The 26,583-nt window shown below is 46.8% G+C and overlaps 1 protein-coding gene across 4 annotated transcripts in view; it reads right to left on the minus strand.

Annotated features, from left to right (window-relative positions):
• Nucleotides 1-26,583, minus strand: part of LOC132648954 (uncharacterized) — a 155,787-nt gene that overhangs the window by 120,584 nt on the left and 8,620 nt on the right. The gene's annotated exons all lie outside the window — the stretch shown is intronic.

Genomic DNA, 26,583 nt, shown 5'->3' on the forward strand with positions numbered 1-26,583 from the left:
CTCCATGTTTAGATAGTTACTACATGGAAGCATCTATCAGCCTCATGGCTCATCCTCTAGCTTAGCAATTCCCATGACCTTTGTCTCAAAAGATTGACATGGACTGTCTTGGCCCTCAGACACAAAACCACTGTTCTCTCAATGACTGGGAACTTTGGAAAGGCCAGCCTGGGGCCATACGAACAGAGAGTGGGCATGGGGTAAGAAAAAAAGAAGACTTCTGTCAGCAAAAAGGACTATGGGAGACAAAAAGAAGAAATGTCCATTGTGAAGCCAACAATCAGTGGGGTACATTTTTTAATAGCAAGCTTAGAGGAATTCTCGGCTACCCTAATTCTCAAAATTGGGAATTGGAAATACCATCATGGCAAACCTATGAAAAAATAAAGCGAATCTGATGCAAGGCCTTGATCTAAAATTCTAATCTTTTGGCAAATAATCTTAGCATGTTTGTCTTTTGACTCTTCTTCCTCCTCTTCCTCCTTCTCTTCTTCTGATATCTTTGTTCACTCCCTCATCAGATAAAGTCACAGCAAATTAAGAGAGAAGCAGGACGTGTATATTAAAGTAGATGAAGGCCCAGCATGAAAAGAAAAATTCTTCATTAATAGCAGAAAAAATCTTTCCCTATATTTAATATTTAGGTGACATATTTCTATTCCAGGAGAAGTAAACATTACAGTCATGAATAACAAATAGAAACACAAACTCCATTTATTTGTAAAATCAACTCATTTTCTTTTCATATCAATGCAAAAAAAATGACCCAATGCCATGTGTTCCATTTGCTGTGATTCTAAGACAGCAAAGCTATACAATTTCTAGATCATTAACTTGTCTCCCTGTTTTTCCACGCCTCATAGTTCTGCTAGGTAAGCGTTCGTTCATTCACTTTGATAATGCTGCCCTTTATACGTTTGGTATTTCGCTTGCTCAATTACTCCAGGCAAAACTATAGCAGCCAGCGAGAGGGTGGGCAGGGTGAGAAAGAAAAGGGTCCACCCCACAGTTTCTCTAAAGGAGCAAGACCTCAAGGCTACACTTCTAATGGTTTCAAACAAAAGGTGAGGGGCTGTCTTACGCAGACTCAAGTCTGAAAGAGGCATACACACCCTCTCATTTCACCCCATGGGTGCCAGAATGAGACTTCAATGTGTAGCATAGCCCGCCAGTGCAGTCAAAGCCGCATGTCTGCTCTGCAGTTAGGATAGCAAACAGCAAAGAGCCTAGTGTTCCTGTGGTCCTGTCGGAATCACGGAAGGTCCCCGGAGGCAACTCGGAGCAATCAGGGAGCTTTGGGATGTTATTATAAACCAACTGTGTAGAGGACTGGAAATAGAAACAGCAAAATACCTAGACAATGCAACCCACAGTTATTACGGCAATAGAGCCAGGAGACACCCTGAGGTTACAGGGGCTCTGCAGTCATCACTCCTTTATCTTACATTGTCCCTGGCCTTACTTACCTTATCCACAGAGTTTTATTTGGTTGTTGTCATTTAATTCATTCAAATGATTACATAGTAATGATGTCACTTTCAAGGAAAAAAAAAAAAAGAACATTCTCAGCCTCTGAGACAAGCTGAGGAGGAGTTCACACCATCCTGATCTACGTGACTTAAGCAGCCACCAGCAATCCCTTTAAATCTCTCCCTCTTCCCTCTCTCTCCCTCTCTCCCTCCCTCGCAGTCATGTTCCATCTTCTCCATCGCCAGCCATTTCCTTCATTAACTGGAAACTACTGCTCTTGCTGCTAACGAGCATTACTAAAATGCAGAAATGTTTGCACTTGCACTCAAGTTCCATCCCAAGAAGGTATGCAGCTGTGGTTACTCCTGTAAGAGCGACATTTGACTTAATATGCACCCATCAGTGCATCATATCTGCTCATTTCATTAAGACCCGGAAGGAAAGCTGAAGCGCTGGGTGAAGGTAACAGCGGAGACAGCAAGTGATGACTGATGGAAACAAGACACTTTTTTTTTTAAAGATAAGAAACGGTTCGTAGATCCCAAGCTTCTCTGGTTGGAATTCCCCTCCCATGTCTGGATCTGCTTCCAGCCTTGTGTTAGAAAAATGAGACTGTCTGCTCAGCGGGCAGCCGCCAGCTGTGGACAGAGTGGTGTCCAAGAAGCCAGACGATCCGTTCAGTCACAGGCCTCTGAAATAACTTAATATCCTCGCAGGCGAACCACCCGAAGGCCCCTGATGGTTCTAGGGCTGGTTTGGTTTGGTTTTGGCTCTTGAAACTCAGTTTTATGCTTTCTAAGTAAACCTGATATGGCCAGCCAGTTTTCATGAACGGCTATGTCTTCCTGTGGCTGAACTCTCTCTGATCAGAAAACTGACAGGAGTCAGTTCTTTTCTTTTTTATTTATTTTTAAATATTTATTTTTTTATGTTTTTATAGATTGATTCCTAAAGTGAACCTGCATTCTTTCACATAAATGAGCAGTGTGGATAGAAATGTTAATATCCTTCATAATAGTAAAGACTAGCAAAGAGCCCTATAAGCATAATATGACGTTGTCAGTGATTTGTATGTGTTTTTTTATTTAATTTTATTTTATTAATTACACTTTATTCACTTTGTATCCCCCCATAAACCCCTCCCTCCTCCCTTTCCAGTCCCATCCTCCCCTCGCCCTTCTTCACGCATGCCCCTCCCCAAGTCCACTGAGAAGGGAGGTCCTCCTCTCCTTCCTTCTGATCTTAGTCTATCAGATCACATCAGGAGTGGCTGCATTGTCATCTTCTGTGGCCTGGTAAGGCTGCTCCCCCCTCAGGGGGAGATGATCAAAGAGCAGGCCAATCTGATTATGTCAGAGGCAGTCCCTCTTCCCATTACTATGGAACCCACTTGGACACTAAACTGCCATGGGCTACATCTGTGCAAGGGTTCTAGGTTATTTCCATGCCTGCTATTTGGTTGGAGTATGAGTCTCTGGGAAGACCCCTGTGTTCAAATTTTCTGGTTCTGTTGCTCTCCTTGTGGAGTTCCTGTCCTCTCAAGATCTTACTATTTCCCACTTCTTACATAAGATTCCATGCACTCTGCCCAACCGTTATGGAAGACTACGGATGAACAGCGCCCCCTCAGGCAGAGGGGGTTGTGATAGCGTGGTTACAGAAGCAAACCGAAGAAGAGGGTGAATTTTAAGGACCAAGACTCAAACCCTGAAACCTAATCCAGCTTCAGGCAGGATGGGTCCACATTATTGGTCTTCCTTGTGCATTTGTCTGCTGGAAAAGGGCCCACTGAGAGGAAAGATAATTTGACAAATACTGCCCTTCCCAGAATTATAATCTGTCTCTCCCTCTATCATTATAGCCAAATCAATTTTGTGGATGACTCTGAAAATACAAATATCATTTGCAATAGGGATTCCACAGAAAGACATGGCACAAATCTAAATCCAATATGGTGAAATACTTCTATGTCCCCCAACAATGTCCCTGGTTGATCCAAAGACTGAATTGTTCTTTCCTCCCTGAATGTCCTCTCCTCCACCCGCAAGCCCAAGCTCCCAGATGAGAGTAAAGAAACCTGTCCTCATCACCACAGAAGGATCCACATTTCTGCCCTCTCCTCACCCCAGCCATACCACAAAGGCTAACATTCAGCAAAGGAAAAGGACTTCAGTTGTTCCCGAGAGGCCTGGCTGCAGCAGCAACTGCCCCAGGAGTATTTTACATGCGAAGAACACACACACACACACACACACACACACACACACACGCACACTATGTAAATCAAGATACTATTAATTATTTCACTTGTTGGGCTTTTATTTCTCCCTTCCTCAACCTCCATTTAACAGTGTGCATGCTAGCAGCTCCTGCGTCAGCAGGGGCCAGATGCCCCGCCCTCCTGAACAAACTTGCCTTCAAAGAAACACAGATCCGTTTGGTAAAGAACACACGGGGCTACTGAGCTGTGGGTCAACGAAAACGTTCCTTCACCATAGAGCGTCTTTGCGAGCAAACCCAACGGCTTACGCTACCCAACATGTGTCTTAGACTCAGATCCATCTGACTTGGGGCTCTACACCAGCCCCAACGACTGCCTGATCTTTGGGAAATGACCTATGGCAGCCTCACTCTTGCTTGAGGGACTTGAGAGATGGCACAGATAGAGCCGAACTGTGCGTGCTGAGACGAAGGGCAGGTTGCATAGGATGCTCAGGAACGAACGCTTGGAACCAGAGGTTCGGGGAGCCCTGCTAATTACCAGCAACAATGCCTTGAGCATTCCAGTTAATTAAGGGCTTGCCTGGCGATTGCATTTGCAACAGTAAGAGCTTTTATTCATTCATTGATTCAACAAATAATCATGACAGCCAAGCGCCCGCCCGGCACTGTTCCCGGCCTCGTTTCTAATCGCCCCACCCCTAAAATTCCACCTTCCGACTATACTGTGCCACTTAATGATACTCACAACATGGAGTAGGCGCTCCAGCCTCCAGGCCCCTGCAAATGCGTGTCCGTCCTCCCCCCACCGCCCGCTCTGTAGAAAGAGCACATACACACACGCACACTCACACTTGCCTCCATTCTGTTTGTGTGACTCACTCCTATCTTTAAAACCATGTTCTCTTTCCCTTGGCTAAAACGGCCACGAGGCCCTTGCCACCCAACCACCCCTGCCCCCAGCAGTGTGCGTTTGTTCTAGGCTTACGTGACTTCGTAGCCCGGACCTGTTTACATGTGTCAAAACGTGTGAGTCTCAGAAAGGCACCCTGTGGAAGGACAAAGGCAAGCTGCAACAGCAGACCAATTATAAATGCCAACCCGAAAGGAAGCCCACGATGGGAAACCCTGTTGTATGTAGAGCCGACACAGGAAGAGCAGAAAAGCACGTGAGGGCATGGGGACACGTGCACAAATGCCATCTTCAGGCTGAGGAGAGAAGGGAGCCAGCAGGGCTCTGGTTCCCTGTTCTCTTTCTTTATAAGGGGAACAGAGGAGGACTGGCAATATGGCTCAGCAGGGAGGAGCGCTTGCTGCCAAGCTGGGAAACCCGAGTTTGATAACCGAAGCCACGTGGTGGAAGGGGAGACGTGTGTGAGCTGTCCTCTGTCCTCCACACACATCCAGACTCCCCTGCCCCATCCCCCCACATATAAATAAATTTAAGAGGACGAAAAGAGTTGAAAGCAAATATGGTAACAGAATGTAGCTACACGTTTGTAAAAATGTGGTTGTTTTTTTTTTTTTTTCTCCTGCTACAAGCACCCCACACTAGATCTCACATTGCAAATGAACTTACAAAGAGCAAACATTTGAGAATAAATGTCTCCAGGTATATTCCAAGATCTTTCATAAAATACCAAATGCCCTCACGATTTCTCGAGATGAATGTCTGGGCAAGTGAGGAAGGCGGGGGAATGAGGGACGGAGCAGGCGGGTGGGCAGGCCAACATCGGATACGGAGACAGACAAAATAAAGCCGCTTAGGGGTGTCCAGAATTATTCAAACCACAGGAAGTGAAGCTCTGGGCTGTGGAGTCTGAAACCTCAGCTCTGCCACCTCCTGCAGGGTCCCTGTGGCTGAGGCCACCCTGTGAACTGTACAACCCACGGTGCGAATGGCGCCCCCTGGCGTCGCACAGTGCCGCGGCTCTGGGGAACAGATGCCCAACTCATGAAGTTCCCAGCAGGGACTTGCAGAACGCTGGAGGAGGGCTTGTGAAGTGCTCAGCCCAGAGCCACGCGGAGGCTGGCGCCTGAGCATGGTAACTGGGAAGTTGGCACTATTCCAGTGCGCATGTGCAGCAGCGATCCAGGAGATGTTGCCTTGCTACCGTGTAACTAGAGCTCGTAAAAACTGACATTGTCCTATGTGCGGGACAAGGGAGGAACAGGTTCATTACGTCTGCCTGGCCAGTCTGACTAACACAGGAGACTGGGAGGTTTCCAGCGGACACTAGAAGGTGGTAAGGTATCGGCCTCCGCATCCACTATGCTGGGGTTCACTGGAGGACCTCAGGGGGGCAGGTGGCTCTTCGGTGTCCTTAAGCTCCCATCATTCTCACCCTGTAGCAGGCCAAGCCGCTTCTGCATGAGGAGCCCTTAGGCAAGAGCCGAGAGGACCAAGATACAATCTGAGCGCTCTCAGGCCCAGGCTAAGACTTGGGTGACATCGTTTCCACTCGACGGTGTAGGTCAAAGCAAGACCCAAAGCTCCTAGTGTGAAGAAGAAGGGAACCAGACTCCTCCTGTCCACGGGAAAAGCAGCAAATGTCATCGCAGAGAGGGCTGGGACAGACTCCGATGGCTGTGTTAGAAAATGATACCCACATGACCCTTTGAATACCGGTGTAATTGAGCTGGGTCTACAATTGAGTTCCTTATTTTTAAAAAAGATTGTTTTTTTTTTTAAAAAAAAAAAAAAAGTTTGTAACCAAAGGAAAAAAAAACTGGAAAAACTATTAAAGCACAGAGCCAGAAAACAATGTGAAAGTGGGTATAGGGGTTTGTGGGGACAGCGGCGGTGGTGTATATGTTTGTGTGTGTGTGTTCTCTTGAAAATGTTGTCCCCACAGTGAAAACAACAGGGTTCTGGAGGAAGTGAGAGCTCTCCTCCACTGGACAGACGGTACAAGGTCACAATGGTGACCAAGGGCTGGGACGAGAGTGTCCACTAGAGGGCATGACTGAGCTAACCCTCATGGAGCAGACGGTGTGATGGTCGGTAGAGACAGGCCAGCCCCCAGGGAGAGAGATGGGCAGAGGTGGAACCGAGCATTCTGGGTGGAAGGAAACACACCCAGCAGCTATTCAGACAGCGTAGCGATTCCCCCACAGAGCAGGAAGCCAAAAAGTGACCCTCGAGGGTGACAAGTGTTCTCCCTGTCTCGGAGGGCAGGTGGGCACAGGCAGGTGCTCTCTTCCTCGGTGATGGCAGGTGGACAGACAGGTGCTCTCTCCGTCTCTGAGGGCAGGTGAGGCAAGACAGGTGCTCTAGTGTAAGTGGAATCATAATTGGCTTCATTTTATTCCGTAGTAGAATAAGTTAACAATGCATCCATAGTGTAACAATGTTCTCTAGCAAATGATCTAATTAGGAACCCACGCTACGATGTCAGAACTGTCCAGACGTGGGTGGACCCCAAAGACCATCTGGAACCTGGACTTCTGCCCAGGCAGCAGTAGACTGTCCTTCATTAGACCTCTGTGTCCCACCTATTTCAGAGATGAGAGTTACCTGCTGAGCATCCTGGGACAAACTGTCCTCCAATTCCCTGCTCAGACATCTGATTTTATAATTTCTATCTTTTTTTTTTTTTTTTTTTTTTTGCCATGGGCTGTAGTAATAAAACTTGGGGGGGGGTCTGTTTTCTGGAGTTTGGGGTGTACATTGAAGTCTCTTTCTGTCTGCCAAACACTCATGTAGGAAACAGAAGAAAGTCGATACTGCTCTTCCCTATTTTCACCTATAAACTATTTCAGTTGGAAGGGAAGACGCTTTTTAAAAAGCAAGAATAACTTCAGAATCTAGAAGGAGGAATCGCTCCGAGGGGGGGGGCATGACAGGACAGCGACGCTGAGGTGGATTTCAACTTCAATCATAAAGCACCCCCAAGTGGCCGTTGTTTGAATTACATTTAGAAACTGCAGTCGTGATCAAGGCGGAAGGTGCAAACACTGCAGCTGATGGGCAGCAGCGAACTGGCTTATCCATGGTTTTGTACATAATTTAACAAGAGAAGCACCTGGGGAAAAGAATTCCATAAATGTTAAAAAAAAAAAAAAAGTAGACACTACAAAAACACTTTCTTGGCCTCCTGGGAACTTAACTGGGTTTTAACGCCCTGTGGCTATACTAGATCTTACAAGGACAGAAAGGGTCCTGGAGCCAAGAGAATCCCCCTGTGGCCCTTCTAGAGAGCTCCCTGGTCCATTTAATTGTATTCCTTACTCCACTATCAGGATTGATTATACTGAATTACTTGGCACCCCTGTTAAGCTTGTCACTTAGATTCCAGAACAAATTAAGTTCGTTGAAGGCTCTGCTCTCTCTCACTATTAAATTATTCATATCTCCTCTAACAACCTGATTTTAAAAAACTGGCTAAAAGCTTTGCTGGTATCCCCTATAGGAAGTGCCATTTTTAATGAACCCATAGGCATTATAAATAAAAAATGGCTGGTCTTAATAAAGAATTGATAGAGCAACTCTGGCCCCAGAGAGATGTCAACATAGCCTTGGGAGACCCCTTTCCAAAGAGGAGTCTGGGGCCCCGAGACCCCTAAACAAACAGTAAAGAATCGTTGCTCCAAGTTTTGTGGGTGAGACCTGGGTTGGGATTTAGACCCTTCCAAGTCCTGCTCATAAGCATCTGCTTCCATTTATAGCAAGGAAGCTGTCGTGCCTGTTTTCCAGGGTTGATGGAGGACAGTGCCTAGTGTGGTAAACACTGCAGAAATACTGGCTTCAACTCTTCTCCCACCTATAAGTGCTTCCTTCCCTTCCCATACATGCCTAGAAGGCCCCCCTTGGCACCCTTGGCATCTGCCCTCTTTGAGGCTGCTGTGTTTTAAGGAAACACATTCAGCAAGTGACAAATATTCCGTAAGAAGGAAATGAGATTCCTTTACACACTCAATAGAGTGGGCTTATTGGGGGTTTTTTTCCTCCCAGCCCTAAGCTCCCAAATAAAGACTTGTGAGGCTCAAAGTATATCTTTAAATACATAGTCTTATGGCCAGGCTCTTCTCTGACTGACTCATAACTTAAAATAACCCATTTATACTAATCTACATTCTGCCATGTGGCTGGTTACCTCTCCTCAGGTACCATGCATCTGTCCGCACATATTCCAGGTGAATCTCCTGGGCCTGCTCTCTCCCAGAATCCTTTCTGCCTGCCAGATGCCCCACCTTCTCTTCTACTCTTTCCTATAGGCTATAGGAGTTCAATTGACAGACAATGAGTCCATGCAATACACGATATTCTCTCTACACGGGCCTAAGTTTTTAAAGATGAGAATGACAAGAGTTGACAGCAGGCGAGAGAAGACAGACGTGGCTCTATGTGGCTGGTTTGCAGCTGCTTTGTAAACTTCGTCTAAATATTCCTCAGAGACCTAACAAAGTTAGCGCATGGCCCAGCATGATTCCACGGCGAGGCGTGCACTCAAAAGGATGGAATTAGAAAGCTGCACAAAAATTCATGCACAAATGCCTAGCAGCACCATTCCAAACCACTCCAGAGAGAAACAAGTCAAATGTGGGATTCCAATGCAGTGAAATATTATTTTGACCACAGAAAAGAATGAGACACTGAAGCATGCTACAGCACAGATGAATCTTTGCAGCTTTGGGATGATGAAAGAAGCAACCACAAGATAACATAGCACATGGTTCCATTTATATGGACTGTCTAGCACAGTGGCCCTCGACCTTCCTAATGCTGCAACCCTTTAATACAGCCGCTCATGTTGTAGAGAGCCACAACCATAAAATTATCTTTGTTGCTACTTCATAACTGTAATGTTGATACTGTTATGAATTGTAATATAAATATCTGATACACAGGATATCTGACATGTGACCCCTGTGAAAGGATCAATCAATCCCTAAGGGGTCGAGACACCCAGGTTGAGAAACACTTATCTACAAGTAAGGATTGAAGTAATGAAGGTTTCTTTTCCAGGGTGAAAAATGTTCTAAGGTGAAAGGCTATAATAAAGACACGAACATACTAAAGACTATGTAATAGTCTACCTCAAGTGGGAATGAGGCGCATTTTGACTGTGTGGTGTGTGGATTACGTTTTGATAAAACTGTTACACGCCCTCACATCTTCCGCAAAACAAAACAAAACAAAACGACGAAGAGAGCAATTAGAATGGGGAGGAAGTTTGAACTTGCACAAAGAGGGAATGGCTTTGGTCAAAGAACATCTCAAGAGTGACCTACCAGCCCCTGGAGAGGAAGACGTCAGCAAGATGACATCAGAGGGCACCAAAGACAACCGGTGATGGCCCTGCCAGACTGGAAAAGCTCGTCCTTGACAGGGACCTGGACTTCCTCTCATTTTATGGTAAAGGCAGATAACCCACCCACACGCATCCGCTCACCTCCCACACCAGAACCAGCTCCAGAAAAAAAAAAAAATCACCTACCACACATGGGTGATTCAGCAGAATTTCCCAAGCCAGAACTCACCCAGAAGCTAACCTCCTGCCTTGCTCTTGAATGGAAGGGCCTGGCTCCAGGCCCAGACACACTCTGTAGCTCTAAGTCACACCAAGATCCTACTTTTTGTTGTGATTTTCTTTGTTTTTGTTTTGTTTTGTTTTTGTCTCCTTCGGTTTCTGCCCTCAAGCCAAACCCAAAAATTCTGACCGCTTAGTAACCAGCCACTTGAAAATACTTCTTGAAGAAAATAATTTTTAAAAGCATAGTATTCAATACACAAAAGATTTTTTTTTTTTACCTGTGGAAAAAGGCAATCTGTCAAAACTGATTTTTTTTTTCACTCCTGGGGGGGGTATTTTTGGTGTGTGTGTGTGTGGTGTGTATGTTGTGTGTGTATATTTGGTGTGTGGGGGCTAGTGTGTGTGTGGTATATAACCATATAGCATGTGCCACAGCATTTGTGTGTGGATATCAGAGGACAACATTCAGGAGTCTCTCCTCACCTTGTTTGAGCCAGTATCTCTCTTCTTGGTTCTGCTCCTGCACTGCACACTCCAGGCTAACTGGTCTACCTTCCCCATAAGAGTTCTAAGATTACAGCTGCATGCTGCTGTCTCTGCCTTGTTTTTAATATGGAGTCCTGGGCATGTAAATTACTGTTGTCAGAATCACACAGCAGGCATTTCAACCCACCAAGTCAGAGTCTCAGCCTCAGAAACCACTTACATTAGACTTGTATGCTCCCTACTAGTGCTAAAAAACTGTAATGATCCCACCAACTTGCTGAGCCTGTGCCCTGGGCCAGAACTCTCTGGGAAATAGGAACCTCAGTGGTATACCAAGCCCAGTCCACACACTGTTAATCACTCTAAAAGTGGCAGGATAGCACCATAGCTCTTGCTGTCTCCACTCTCCAAGTTGATAGTAATGATCTTTCCAGTTCAGCAAGGAGCTCGCTTGAGATGGACTACTGCCTTTGGGATGTCCAGGAAGTGTCGGATATCAGTGACAACTCCTCTGGGCTGTTCCTCTCAGCAGTTTCCTGTCTGTCAAGTCCTATACCAGGAAATGAAACGTCCCAGCAGTCTCATGTTAGGCTACACATGGCTGGCCGCGTCTGGATTCACTGAAAGGGGACAATTCTCTTACAGGAAGACGGTGGGCTCTTTCTGGAGATGTTTCTCAGAGGGGCCCTTGGTAGGAGAAAATGAAAGGTTCCCACTGGAAGATTTGTGTCTGTGTGCCTGTTCCATCCGTTCAGGCCAAGACCTTACCAGATCAGCTGACTGCTCTGACTCTCAGACCCACAATGGGAGGAGGACCCTCACCTTCCACTCCAGCTTTGTTAAACTCTGTTCTATGTAAGCTGTGGCCATCGCTGTATTTAGGGAGAAAAGTGATGCCAACCACCAGGCACATATCTAATGGCATCTATAGCCGTTGCTCATCGAACTCTTAATCTTGTATTATCACCTTCTCTCAATTTAGTTCCCCCGCCCCCATTCTTCTAAGGAGGTATACTCTTGCTCCATTTACAGCAGGGAAGGGCAGGCATAGAGACACATGGTCTTCAGCTAGCAAGCAGCAATGCTACAACTTGACTTTGGGCAGTCCAAGGAGTCCAGCAGACAGTCTCTTCATTTTTAACTCTTCAAGTGGATGGCACCAAGTACAAAATTGAAAGTGGGAAGAAGTGGGGCGGAAGAGAGGGCTCACCAGTTAAGAGCACTGGCTGCCCTTCCAGAGGTTCTAGGTTCACTTCCCAGTACGTACATGACAATTCACAACTGCCTATAACTGTAGTCCCATGGGACCAGATACCTCTTCTTGTGTGCTGATGTACATGCAGACAAAATACACACATACATACATAAGATAAATCTATTTAAAGTAAATAAATAAATAAGGAAGAAGTGTTTGACTTCCAGAATGGGCAAAAGAGGTGAACTTTGTTTTAGTGTCAGGACTGCAAAGGGTAGCAGGAGTTTGTTGTCATAGTTTTAATTAGCTGTACTTATCAGTGAAGATACTGTGTACTTTCAGGCTCTCTGTATCTTCTGTCCATAAAGTAACCAATTCTTCTAGAAAACCTTGAGCCTACTCTTGTGCTTCAATGTTACCCTTCCTTCTGCCTGGCACTGGCTGTTCTACAGTGATCATAAAGAAAAAGCAGCTTGCTTGCAGATTGGTGGTTCTCAAGCTCTGTGAAAACAGCTACAAAGTGATGGATTTTTGCAAGAAGGGGCATGCCTGCTTTTAAATGCATGGACCCTCAAGGGTGAAAGAGTTCAGGGTAGGAGTCAGCTTTCACCCAGCCTAACTGTGACTCAGCGTTAGAGGTCACCCGTAGCAGTCCCCAGAGTGAAGGGACACTGTGTTTATAATCCCAGACTATAGCTGCACCTAGAAAGTGGGGGCAGGAGGATCAGGAGCTCAAGGTCATCCTTGGATACATAGAGTTTGAGGCCAACTTTAACCACAGAAAACCTTGTCTCAGAGGGGGAAAAAAAACATCACCATCACTGTTGTCATCATCTTCATTGTCACCAACATCTCACTGTCATCATTATCATCATCATCATCGTTATCATCTCAGACTGTAGATGCCCTTCTGGTCAGATTCCCCTCAAGGGAAAGCTCTCAATGTTGACTGAGCTGTTAGCGGTCTAGATAGTACATCCCTTTAAATGAGGTTAACACACCCCAAAGCCTGTGTTCATCACGATTCTCCATATCAAAGTTTGCCTCATTGTAGTGGACGGTGGTTTGCCAAAAGAGCACTCTTCAATAAGGCCTTTCAAACCCTTCATGGGCTGGCCCTCCTCTCCCATTTCCCCCCGCACCCCCCCCCCCCACACACGCTGCAGCCTGACCAAACAGCTGTGTGTCTGTCCTGTCACTGCTGTATGGTCGCAGTGCCTGGCATAGGTAGGCAGCACCATGAACACTTTCCTGAAGTCAATAATGTCCTTATTACACTGCTGTCTCTGACTCACCATTCCCAGCCCTCTGGCCAGCTTTTTCCCTTTTCCTTAAGAATCAGTTCCAGCTGGGAACTGTGGCACACACTTGTAATCCCAGCACTCGGAGAGGCAGAGGCAGGCAGATCTCTGTGAGTGTGAGGCCAGCCCGGTCTACAAAGCGAGTCCAGGACAGCCAAGGCTACACAGAGAAACACCGTCTCAGGAAAAATAACAACAACAACAAAACAAACAAACAAAGAGAGAATCAGTTTCAGAGTTCTCCTCACCTCATTGTCTCTGTGACCCTCTCCCTGTGCTGTATAAGGGACACCACATTGTCCCAAAGATCCTGAGTAGGATGGAAGAGAAATGACACTTGGTTTTGATTTCACAAAGACCATCAAATGGTCATTCTGAAGGAGCACAGCTCTTCTAAGGAAGCCGCTTTGTCCACGTTAAGAGAGTAGGTTAGGAAAGGGCTTGCAAGCAAGAGGGGACCTGTGATCAATCTCCAGAAGCCACATACAAAAGCCAGCATGGTGGCCTGCGCTTGTAATCCCAATGCTGGGGAGCAGAGAAAGGCAGAGGTCAGTTAGGCAGACTATTCCAGGCTGATGAGGGGCCTTATCTCAAAAAAAAAAAAAAAAAAAAGGTAGAAGCTGTACCCTCTGGCCTCCACACTCCATGCACATTTGTATACATGAACCACACTGATAAACACGCATGCACACACACACATGATGGCAGGCATACGGTTCTTCCTGAGATACTGAGAACTGCATAAACTTCCGGGAACATCACACTGCTAAAGCAAGAATCTCAGATCCAGTCTCCCGGAATTTTGACTGTGTCTAGAAGCCAAGGCTGGAAGGTACCTCTGAGCTCAACGCGTCCTCTCCATTTATGGATGTGAAAGGCAGGGGTGTCTGTCTATCAGAAAGACAGAGAGGAAGTGGATGGCAGGTTCTGCCCAGATGCAGCTTGTCTCTAAGCTCACTGAAGTCCCAGGAAGTCCCCCCAGTGCTGCTGAGACTTGTACTCCATGCCCAGTACAGACATGGACCATCTCCAGTCAACAAAAGAGGAGAGGGGGAAGGTCTTAGGGGAACCATCAGTCCATGTTCCCTGAACATTGTTCACGTGTGTGGCCCTGTCTCCTTTCGTCCTGTTTCAATGCTATCTTTACTTCTTTGTCTCTGTTTTCCTTAACTCACTGTTCAAAGCCATAAATACCTAGTTCAACCACAACTGAAGCAAAATTTATTTGGTACATTATTATTATCCTTTTCTCAGCAACTTTAATAGGAATGCATAGCTGATGTGCGTGATGTGTGTGTGTGTGTGTGTGTGTGTGTGTGTGTGTGTGTGTGTGAGTGTACATTTTTACGCAGGTTCTGCAAGTGACAGTAGGTGGCTTCTTCCATTGTTCTCCACCTTGTTTCTGAGAAGGATCTTTCACCCAAACAAGAGCTCAGCCATCGATTAGACTGGATGGCCAGTGAGCTCCAGGAATCCAACTGTCTCTGCCCTACCAAGTGCTCAGGTTACAGATTTGTACCACCACATCCAGCTGGAGACCTTAACTTGGGTCCTCATGCTTGTATTTCAGGCACTTTCCTGACTCAGCCGTTTCCCCAGCGCTGCTAAACTTAAAAAAACAAACAAACAAACAAACCTGTAAAGCACTTAGAGTCACCCACTGGCCTTCCTCACACACATACAGCGCTGTAGAGAATCGAATCTCAACTCAGAGCACAGCTGAGTCCCTCCAGAGACGGACTGTTTACTGCTCTTCTCCCTCGTCTCTCTCCACTCTTCCACACGAACGTATTCCATCTGAAATGCCAACCAGCAGGAGCATATGCGGCTCGCAGATCACCCCACACTAGCGGCTTCTTTACAGTAGCCTCTTTACAGCCACTAGGTCATTCTGTCTCCCCGACATTTCATCTGTGTCTTTGTTTGAAATAATCCTTTGGAATGTTCTTCACTGAGATTAGAAATTGGGAACAAATAGCAGAAATAATTAGCTAGGAAAATACAGGTGACTCCATCGTAATGGTCTGTCTCTGATATACAGCTGTACCCAGCATAATGGATGCAAACTCGTAGCAGGACATGGCTGAGTTATTTTCAGACAAGCTGTCACACGTCACACAAATTACATGGGTTTCTACTAGCTGCTTAAATCACAGACATTTTTTTTTAAAAAAAAAAAAAAAAAAGGACACAAATTCCACTCGAAATTCCTGCCTTATTTCTGGGTCTCTTGGGGATGGCAGAAGGCCATCCACAAAATCTCCAAAGAATATAAGATTTAGGGAAAACATGCATTCTGTAGGTAGAAAGATTCTGCTGCCAAGGTAAATAATGTGGGTCAGAGTCATCCAAGGATCCAAACAGCTTCGGCAAAGGAGACAGGGGCATAGGATAGTGGGAGAAGACTGAACCTAGGTGTCCTTTGGGAGAAGGAATGAGTGGTCTCCAAATCCACCGAGCCCGGGGAAGGCGAGGCTGGTGAGGCTGCTGCAACCGGCTGCTTTCTACTGTCCTTCCAGACTGGACAGAGTAAAGCCCTCCACATTAGTCCCTGAGGAGAGCGACTGGGGACTGCAGGCTTCTGTTGCTAGGGGCTGTGAAGCCTGTGGATGCAGCTGTCGACTCAGAGCCTAAGGCTCTGTTGCTGTTTTAGAAAGCTGGCAGATGCTTCTGGGAACTGACCTGGTTTGATTCACAGCTCTAATATCTTAGAGATGGGCAATGCTGTTACCCCCTCTTATAAATACCCAAATGCCCATACCACGTGTTTCTGAGCAGCTCCTGTTATAACAGGAACACGTGCAGAGATCAGAGAGGCCTCCTGGAAGGAGAAGCCTGTGTCAGGAGCAGTGAGCACTCTGTCCCTGACCAGTGGCCGTTTCTCTGGGACTCAGTTGTCTTGTTGGTGAGGAAGCAGAACGAGAGAAAGGATGGGTTCATTCCCTCCAGATGCCAACTCTGGGCCTTCTGGGCTATCCAGACACCATGCCGAATATAATTTTAAGTCAGCGTGAGAGCTGCATAGGATTAGCAATATCTGCCCCCACAGGCATGGGGGCAAGTGCAGACACAGCATCTACTTAGCAACTTGGGATATCTTTAAGTCTCCTTCCCACTTAAAAGATTTGTATGTATGGCTCTAGCCCAACCTTGTAAGTGAATGTAGTCCCCTTTTAAATAAAAATAAAAGGATTCACCTTGGAACACCAGAGACATCAGTTTGCCATTGGCTTTTATCAAATAGTTTAATCTCCCCAGGTTTCTCTTTCCCCATCTTCAAACTAAGGTCAAAATCATTTAACCTATATAACAACTTTTTATTTTCCCAGTGCCAGCGATGGAACCCAGAGCCTCAGTCATGCTAAGCAAGCACTGTATCCCTGAGCCGCACTCACGGGCCTTAGAGAACACGCAAGAATGTAGAAGATCTGCCATAGACAGTGCCCACTGCTGGTGTTCAAATAAAGAGGAGCCGCTATCATTCTCGTCATCACCACCGTTAGTCTATCAACCCCAAGCCGGACTCAACACATACTCTAACATGATTAATAAGATATACGCTTACAAGGAGAGCTAGTTGCCATATTATTTCAAGGAAAAAAATTATTAAAATGCACCGAAGTAGGGAATTTTACAATAGATTCCCATGGGTGTATGGTCATGCTTCAGAAATCAGCCATTTGAGGCTGGCCTTGTTTCCTTTATAGCCTCACTCATCTGCCCCTCCTCAAGCCCACCCGGATTTTCAAAAAGCACATTCTAGACACACCACCTTCACCAAGCAACAGTCTCACAATGTTTTGTAACTAAGCGTTTTAAGCAGATGAAACAGCAACTTCCAAGTGTGACTGGGAAATCATTTCCCCACATCCATGAAGAACATTCCAGAAAAGTCACTCGCAAGTGTATTATTTTTAAAAACAATAATCAGGCTGGCTCAGGAGGCCACATGGGGACAGAACTGTGCATGATTTATTACACTGCACAAAGTGAGTTACTTCTGTCTTCCAGATATTTATGACACTGTTAAAACACTGAATACATCAACATCAAAATTAATCATGAATAATATTTAATTAGCGCTTGACAAGGATCAATTTGGCAACTCTTTTTGTTCTTTATCCTTCCCCCCCCAAATAGAAAAATACTCATAAACTAAAATGTTTTATTTTCCCCATCTGCTTCTGGTAAAGTGCATCCCTGAATGGCTAACTTGGTTGAGAGCTCCTGAACTCTCATCTACCCAGGTAATTAGACTCAGATGCTGCTCAGACTGTGATTATAAATCACGCTTGTGTGTGTAAGCAGAGAGCGGACCAGTCGCACCGGGAGGGAAGGGTGTCTCCACCCCTTGGGGACCTGCCTGTCTCAATGAGCTCCCACACAGCTGCCACGACAGACACCGAGTTCCTTCTCTCGCCCTGCCACCCGTCAGCAAGCAACAGTCGGATTCATTCTTCGTTTACAAAAGAAACATAATCCTCTAGGGGGAGAAAAATGTTCAACAACAGTTCAACAGATACAGACGGTAAGGCCTTCAAGACACTCGGAGAGCACCCAGCAACGACAGCTTTCTGAGTAGGTTGCTGACATCCAAAGCCCTTGGTGTCCCAGAAGGACGTCACCTGTGTACCACTTCACAGTCGGAGCCTTTCATTCTATGGGGGATGGATTGAGAAAACTTTCCTTTATTTTATTATTATTATTATTATTATTTGGAACAATGAGGGCATTCGTTTAGCTTTCAGAAGACACACTGCAATGGTCCTGACGCCTACTGTGATGGTTAGTCTTAATGACCAACTTGAGGAGATCTAGAAACACATGGGAGACATGCCCCTAGGGATGCCTGCAAAGGACAATCTTGATTCGGACAGCTGAAGCTGGAGTCACTGGAGGTGCCGCCATTCCCCGGGCTGGGGTGTAGAAGGTGAGCTGACCACGAACATCCATCATCCTTTGCTTCCTGACTGAATGCAGTGGGACCAGCCACCTCAAGCTCCTGCCGCTGTGACGTCTCAATATATTTAGAGGATGAGCTGGGACTCCTCTGAATGGATCTTTCCTCCCCAGAAAGCCACCTGGCTCTGGGGACCCGTCCCTCAGTCACTTGCCGCACCAACCCGCGGCCAACGTGGGGCATGCCCTAGACATTTCTGAGTGACTCAACACTCTGAAGACCCCTAGTGTGTAAGTTCTGCTGAGTCCCTGGGCAAGTGCTGGAGGAGAATAAAAGATCAAAAAGCCCCCCAACAGAGGACACTAGACACAGAGCAATCTCCTCAGGGCACAAGCAAACAATGGGTACAAACAACAGCTGTGTGGTTTTTCCTAAGGGGGAGGAATGGCACCATGGGAACCGGGCTCCTATGAAAAGCTAAGCTCTCGGAAGATAATATTGAAGTAAAAATGCTATCTGCTTCACCCTCCCTCTGCTCAGTGCCGAATTTCCTCCCTTGCGGTTTCAGGGACAAGGTCATCAGAACTCGGTTTCTGCTTCACTGACTTTTCCACATGCAACCTGAAAGTCCCTGGAAAGAAACCAATGACCATGAGATCATGAAAGTATGTGATTTTAATTAAAGCAGGGTTCTACACTGGAGAGAGGGCAATGAGCCTGCTCACGGCCAACCAAAGAACCAGGTGACAGTCTATTCATGGTGTCTCTGTCTCCCTTCTTCTAGCTATCCCTCCATGCGATGGCCCCTGACTGGGCCCAGTTCTGCTTTAAACTCATCTCAGACTGGGTCAGCTCACCTAGACCCTTTCTGGGTATGCCTCAGGAAGTCAGATGTTTGCTCTTTAAAGCGATCGTCGTCACCGGCAAGGCTAAAAGAAAGACGCACCATGTGTACAACACTGAAAAAGAAAAATGAAAGCAAAACAAAGCGAAAGTCCAGACTGCCGGAAAAATAATAAATTGGCATCCCTGTAAAACCGTGTTACACGACAAGAATACAAATATTATTCATCTCAAGGAAAGGGCTGACCTAAGAGTTGATTTATAGGCACTTCAAATGCAGTCCAGGAAGTAAACGGAAAAATTAGGGTGCAAGGTCACCGAGTAGCCAAGAGTCAACTTAAGGGTACAGTCAGAATCTTGAGGAAGGGAGCACACAGCTCAGCTTAGCGTATTAAATTAAGATCTGTCCTCACTTTGAAGCAACGGAAAAAGCCAGATCTTAAGGTGCATGTGCTAGCAATGGCATTTTCATCTCCACACGGCACGGCTGAGACCTGTCGGTGCCAAGAAGATGCTTTGTAAGGGGAAGAGACTCGGTAGTAGGCCTCGAATCAACCACGTCACCAGTGAGTAAGCAGGACAAATAGCCGCGATAGCTGAGGGGCTTTGAAGGCGCAGTCTCGAGGCAAAACAAAGAGCCTAGAATGAAGTTTGTTTGGGGGGTGGTTTGTAGGGGCCATGTTGGTCCACTTTTTACGAGAACAGTCTGAACTGGTCTAGATGGCATCCGAGCTCATAGCTGACCAGGGAGAATCGACAGAGGTAAATAGGGGTGCTCCATCAGGCTTAGCACGAGGTCAGGCCAACGAGATCAGTCACCATTCCAGGAGACAGTGTAATGGGACTCAGTGGTGGGCTACCAAAAAAAAAAGAACTGTCAAAGAATAAATACAAAATATTCTTTCAAGGGGGCTGCTTCACTGTGAGGATTCGGGGGGCTATAATCTCTCAAATCATCCTGCTCTTTCCATGATAAAAATTTATTCAGTTTTTTTTTTCTGTGTGTGTGTGTGAGAGAGAGAGAGAGAAAGAGAGAGACTAGGGTATATGTATGGCGCATGCACACGTGTGCAGAGTCCAGAGAAGACATCTGGTGTCCCACTCCACTTTATTCCCCTTATTCTATCACTGAACCCAATGAGATCCGGTGACCCTCCTGTCTGTCCCCACGGTGCTGGGGTTACAGGTGTATGTGACCATGCCTGGCTCTTTATATGGTTTCTTTGGATGTGAACTCAGGTCCTCATGCTTGCACAGTAAGCACATCTACCCACGAAGCCACCTCCTCAGCCCTCACCCCAGTCTTGTACTTACTCTGTTTAAAACCAATTTGTATTTAAACTCCTCTCAGGCCAAACCCTACGATGTGAATGTTTTCCAGTGAACCGCTAGAGGGCGGTGGCTTGAGATGTTCTGCAACTAGCAATTGCTAACTCAGCCCAGCTTCCTGGCCACTGCGAGTAGCAATCGGAAATTACCAGGACGGAAGAAGAAGAAGGAAGTCCACGCCCGTTCCCCGCACCAAAATCGACATAGAGCAAATCAGCCAAGGCCTTTGAAGGATGTGAAATGTGTAAGCCAGGCTCCTGGTCACTATTGATAAAAGGCACACCAGAAAGGACCCGCCCCACGCTGAAGGGGAAAAGGCAGAGTGGCGCTCAGAGCCACCAAGCATTTCCAGCATCCCCCTGCCTCAAAAACAAACGCAGGAGGGCCTCCCCTCCACACTGGCCACACTCTATACACTGTCAGGAGATGCTTTCTCCTGCAGTGCCTCCTCCTTCAACAGGGCTCTGATGTCAGCTGTCCTGTGACTTTGCCTGCCTGTTCAGATGGCGGGCAAGAAGACGGGGCACAAGGAGCATCAGTTCTGAGCCTAAGACCCATATCCACTAGGCTCAACATCAGCTGTCAGCCAGGGTCAGCCATGATCAAAGCATCTTGAGGACAACTGTGATACTGTGGAGATCCAAATGGGTCACCAGGAACTGGCCCGGGGCTGCCATTTGTGAGCCACAAACTCTCTCTGACCTCTAAAGGGAATTCCCATGCTGCGATATGGGAGCGTGTTCCTGAGAGAGTGTGCCCCTGCGTTGTCATCCAACCCTGCCCCCTGTCTGGAGACCCGAACACACGGCTGTGCCTAATCACAACCCAGCCCTAAAGGAGGCTTTCCAAGCGTATCTGTCAGACAGAAATCTGTCAGCCAAGGGTGTGAGAGGGGATAATCGGAATGGCTGCTTTTCTTTCAGACTTGGGAGTTAAAGAGTTCGAGGCCAGGTTACAACTCAAACTTTCACACAGCCTCCGCTGAAGCGCCCTGAGCCCTGAGTCCCTGATGGGTTCAAAGGGGAGACCAGGGTTGGTTGAATTGCCTCAGAAAGTCACTAAGACGCTGAAAAGAAATCATGGGCTAAGAACCCTGAGTTTAGTTACAGACGTTCTGCCGCTTGCTGCGAGGTCACGTCCTGAAAAATCCATCATTAGATTAAAAACACCAGCTGAAAATGCATTTAATTCATGGGACCTACCTCGCCTCCCGGCTTAGCCCAGCCGCTTACTTTGCATGAGCTCAGAAGGCCTGCCTCAGCCTGCAGCTGGGCAAAGCCAGCTAATACTCAGCCAGTTGCGTATGGAAGTGTTAAAGCCCTCACGGAATTGACTGGATACTGTGTGGCACGCTGTGGCTGCCTGCTCTTCAGGCTTGGGATGGGGTAGCTGACTGGATGTGGTGGCTTCCTGCCACCGCCTAACGGTGACATCTGACCGATGAGTAGCCCTGGAAAGGTTCCAGTGTCAAAATTCACAGTGCAGTTTCTAAAGCTCTGTGTGTGCCAGGGTCTTCTTGTGACACATATGTGAACTCCCTGGACTTCTTGGTCCGTGTTTATCCACAGGACCAACCACATGGGGAGGAGCTCACTGCTCTTGGCTAAGAACAAGGTTCCAGGGACTGAAACCAGCAGTGGCTGCAGTGTGTGGGTGAATCCAGTTTCTCTGTTTACTGTGCGGGCTCGGCCACTTTCTTTGAGCTCTTGTTGTTGTTGTTGTTTGTTTGTTTTGTTTTGTTTGTCTGTAAAGCACAGGTAGCTTTGTGCATCAGAATAAAAGAGTCATTCTCCTGGAGTCGTCCCTAAAGAACGGGCATTCTCTCTGGATTATCCTGTTCATCTTCACCACCTTCTTGTGAAAGAATTACAGACTTGTCACCTTTTGCTGATAAGGAAGCTGAGGCCCAGAGATGTTAAGCAGATCTTTCTCAACTATTTGCCAGTGATGGCAGGCAGATCAGAACTCCTCAAGTCCTGCTGCTGCTTTGTCCCTCGTCCTAAGGCCTGGTCAGTTCAAGGCCTTTCTTCCTCCTGCCGTTTATCTTTGATCACTCGCTCCCAACAAACACCCAGGGCAGTGGGGGGTACAGTGGCACACGCACAGGCTCTGGGGCAACAGCTCCTAGCTGTGTGGCCTTGGGGAAGAAGATGAATGTTTCATACGTGTAGCACGGGGCCGGTAACGAGAGCACCTGTGATGCTAGCGTGTCTCTTGGGAACAAAATAAGAGGCAGTGAGAGGGCTCCCTGGGTAACAGCGCCTGCCACACAAGCCTGATGGCCTGAGTTTGAGCCCCCGAAGTCACAGTGGAAGGAGAGAAGTTGTCCTCTGAGGTGCACATATGCACTGTGGCACACACACACACACACACACACACACACACACACACACAGGCAGGCACGCACGGTAAATAAATTCTTAAAGGCTAAAATGGAAATGAAATGTTTACATAAGGGCCTACCTAATATATAAACAGTACTATCCTTCCAAAAGCAGGAGAGTGGACAACTTGCTAAGCATCTTGCTCTTGCCAAGACTCTTCTGAGCTGAAAACATGACATTTTGGTTAAGCAAGAGCCCTGGAATTACCCATGCGTTTCTGCAAACAATTCGGAGTAGGCTCTTACTCTGTAGTCACTACCCCCCACCTCCCATCTGTCTCTTGTCTGTCTCTCCCTGTGTGTGTGTCTCTATCTCTGTGTCTTTGTGTCACTCTCTCTGTCTTTCTATCTATCTGTCTGTCTGTCTGTCTGTCTCTGTGTGTGTGTCCCTGTCTGTCTGTCTCTCTCTCTCTCACACACACACACACACCCTTCAGGGCCTTGAAATCCATTCAGTCTGGTTTGATGCCTAATGCACATGTTATCCCAGACAAACCAGTGGAGCCACAGAAAAACTACCTCTGTGGGAAGGCTGTGGAGTTCAAAAGAAGAAAAAAAACAAAAACAAAAAAAAAAAAACGCACGTACAGAATTCTTCAGAAGTTCAAAAGCACAACTGTGCAATCTTTTCCCCTACCACTTACACAAAAGCAGCCCCCAAGGAGAGCATATGACACAGGGGATTTGTAATTGACCTGGCTTGATAGAGCACTGAAATATTTTTTAAAACATGCCCCTCATCATAGGGTAGCTGAGGTGTGCACTTCATTGCCATTGATGAAGTGTGATGAATCTGCACCGCCTCCAGCACTACACCTAGTCTAACCTCGACTGGCCCTGCTGTTCTCACGTCTGGGTTAGCTGGCACTCAGACCCGATGGCTACAGGGGCGTGCAGAGTCTTCCATGAGCGCCTTTGCAGAACGGGGGTTTCTTTGGAGATTCCTCCCAGGCAGTGGGGTTGGACGGCCTCCACCTTCTGTATTTCCCCAGCAGACAGAGCAACGCTGCTTTGGAGTGAAGCCCGTTTACATCTGTCTTTGCTCATTGTGGGTCCTGTTCTGCCTGGGCCCTGAAATGCTATATGTTATCTTGAGCTTGTTTGTTTTCATCTGTCCGAGCAGTTTATTGTTAAGGAAATACAGTGTCAGCTGGCTCTTCCCCGCCATCAAAGCTGCTTCATTAAAGTTAATAGTGTTTGACTCACAAAGATCTCTTGCTGGGGTAACCCAAGAAAGGCCCCTGTTGGCTATTAGGTTTTCCGGCAGTTAAGGCACCAAATGGATGTCACAGCTGCATTAACCTTTCAGGAAGAGAAAAGCGAGAAGAAGAAAGGAAAGGAAAACAGACTACATGGCTATATCCAGTAGGTGCTCAATAAATGCACCTCGGGTTCATCAGACTAATTCTACCCATCTGTTTGGAATAAGGTGCTGACATAAATGACCTGGGTCCTGACCTTGCCACTCACACCTAGGTCCTGTCCCTTCTCCAGGCTGAACTTTAGTCTACTTATCTCAGGGAACCAAGGGGACGGATTAGGAAGAAGCTCTCTTTTGGCCTCAAGTAATAGTACCTTGAAGTCTGATAGACATCGGGCAAAATCTAAGTTGTTGGTGGCTAAAGCACACGAGTCCAGAAAGTCCACCTTGGCATCTCCACCCTGCACCCCACTCCCAGCTCCATACTCGACTACACTCCTCTTGACTGAACACTATCAAATGTCTAACAACAGCGAGTCTCAGGCAAATTCTGTCACCTCCAGGTCCCGCCATTTATTGCTTGTCAGTTCAGGGTCAGGTGGCCTCCGCTGAGCTTGAGCATTGCCCCCTTCCTCTCCTGCAGGCCAAGTTGTACTGTGCCATTCTCCTCAGCTCAGGGGTCATACCGGCTGACCACTGACCATGCAGATGTAGAGAACAGAAGCCTAAAAATCCACCTTCCTTTCTTGAAAGAAAGGAAAAAATTTAGTAATGTCTCCCCCTCCCTGTCCTGGAAGACTCCCCCCTCTTGGCTTCCTGGGTTACCCTTCATCGAGATCAGCAAGGAGGCAGACTGAGGCCGTGGAGAGGTGGGAAGCAGAGAAGGAAAGAAGTGTTTAAAACGGGGAATCGAGCAGCCAATTCGGTTAGCACAGGAGAAAGTCCCACCAACCATCCTGCGTGTGTGCAAAGCCGGGACCCTCGTCAGAGCAGGCTGTGTCCGTGCCTGCGTCTCAGCACCCTGCACCTGGCTGAAACCGTTTAAACAACCACAAGCCACATAGTTAGTTCTATTCGGGGCCCAATTCTCTGAAGAAAAGTAGAGCAAAGAGGGCCATGCATTTAGCCAGCCAGTCCAGCGGTCAGTCATCACCATCTACATGCCGTTCTTCGCCCAAGTTAAATACTAACTAGCTGCCGAAGCGAGGCTGTAAGGCATGACCTCTTTGGGGGGTCGAACGACCCTTTCGTGGAGGTCGCCTAGGACCATCAGGAAACATATGTTGACATCATGATTCACAACAGTAACAAAATGACACTTCTGAAGTAGCAACAAAAATACTTTTATGGCTGGGGGGAGGGAGGGATGGTCACCACAACACGAGAAACTGTATTAAAGGGGTCACAGCCTTAGAAAGGTTGAGAAGCACTGCCGTGAGGAATTAAAACTTGATCTTTCTCCACACATTTTTATTCAAATCCGTGGAAAGTCAATTTGGAAACTGCTTGCTGCCCAAGGAGGACCTGAGTTGGGATGGACAGCGTGGCAGCACGTACTAGGGCCCCAGCACTGAGGGACCAAGGCAGGTGGATCCCCAAAGCCTTCGGAAAAGCTGGTCTAAACAAATGGGTGAGCTGTGGATTTAATGGTGGACCCTGTCCTGAAAAGATAGAGAGCCAATTAAAGAAGATACCTCAAGTTGACCTCTGGCTCCACACTTGCATGCCCGGGTATACAAACACACACACATACAAAACGCACGAGTGCACCCACACACACACACACACACACACACACACACACACACTTATATCTGTGTAATTCTTTAGCGGTTTGTAAAAGGATGCAAATAATGAAAAGAGAACCATCTATCTACACTCATTAGGATCCTCACAAAAGCGTTGTGAGTTGGCTAAAGTCCGTATACAGTCACCGTCCGAACAACTGACAAGCAGAAACAGGGAGAGAGGAGCTGACGTGCCCGGTGACTGGCTAGTTAAGAGCCAGGCAGTGATTAACTTAGGAATCATCTTTCCTCTTGGTGCCCTAAGTTTTTTGTTTTGCCCACAGAATCTTCAGTTTCCCAGCAGCTGCCTCTGTCATGAATGGACAATAAGAACTTTCAAGGCTCCTTTCAGTTTCAGTCATCCGAGTCCCTAGTCTTCTAGTTTGCTGCTCAGTCCCCTTTTATAATTGTTTTGAAACGGAATGACTTGTGCTAGTTTTAGGTTCAAAATATCCGGCTTTCCTGGGCTGTTTTCACAACTCCAGAGCGGGTGGAAGTCAGAGAGATGCGCACATTAACATCAGAAGTAGGTGGCAACCTCAACTCTTCAATCAAGCCACCCTGTGCTGCAGAAGATGGTTTTACTACCCGCAGCTTTTCAGCTAGAAACTGCTCTGACATTCTCTTTATTAATCTTTTTCCTGTTTCAAACCCTCCATCATGCCTTTCTGCCAGGCTTCTGAAGGGTCCCACATGCACACTTCCAGCCCAGCAACGTGTTCCTTCTTGGGTCACTGGAAATTCTTCAGAATCTCTGGCATGAAAACATACAGCCTCCAATTAGAAGGCTATAGTTTCTGTGAGTTCCCATTTAAGCCACTGAGAGAAATCTGTTCATTCAAGCCAAAACAGTTAACATGTTAAGATATAATGCTGAAAAATGGTTTATGTTTTTGAGACTACTTAAACAGATGAAAATAAGCTGACTGGTATTGAAAAAAAAAAGTTCTCAAATTTAGTAAAATCCTTCACTTCCAAGTGGAGGGGAAAAT

Source organism: Meriones unguiculatus, chromosome 18, assembly GCF_030254825.1.
Source record: "Meriones unguiculatus strain TT.TT164.6M chromosome 18, Bangor_MerUng_6.1, whole genome shotgun sequence".
NCBI classification, from domain to species: Eukaryota; Metazoa; Chordata; class Mammalia; order Rodentia; family Muridae; genus Meriones; species Meriones unguiculatus.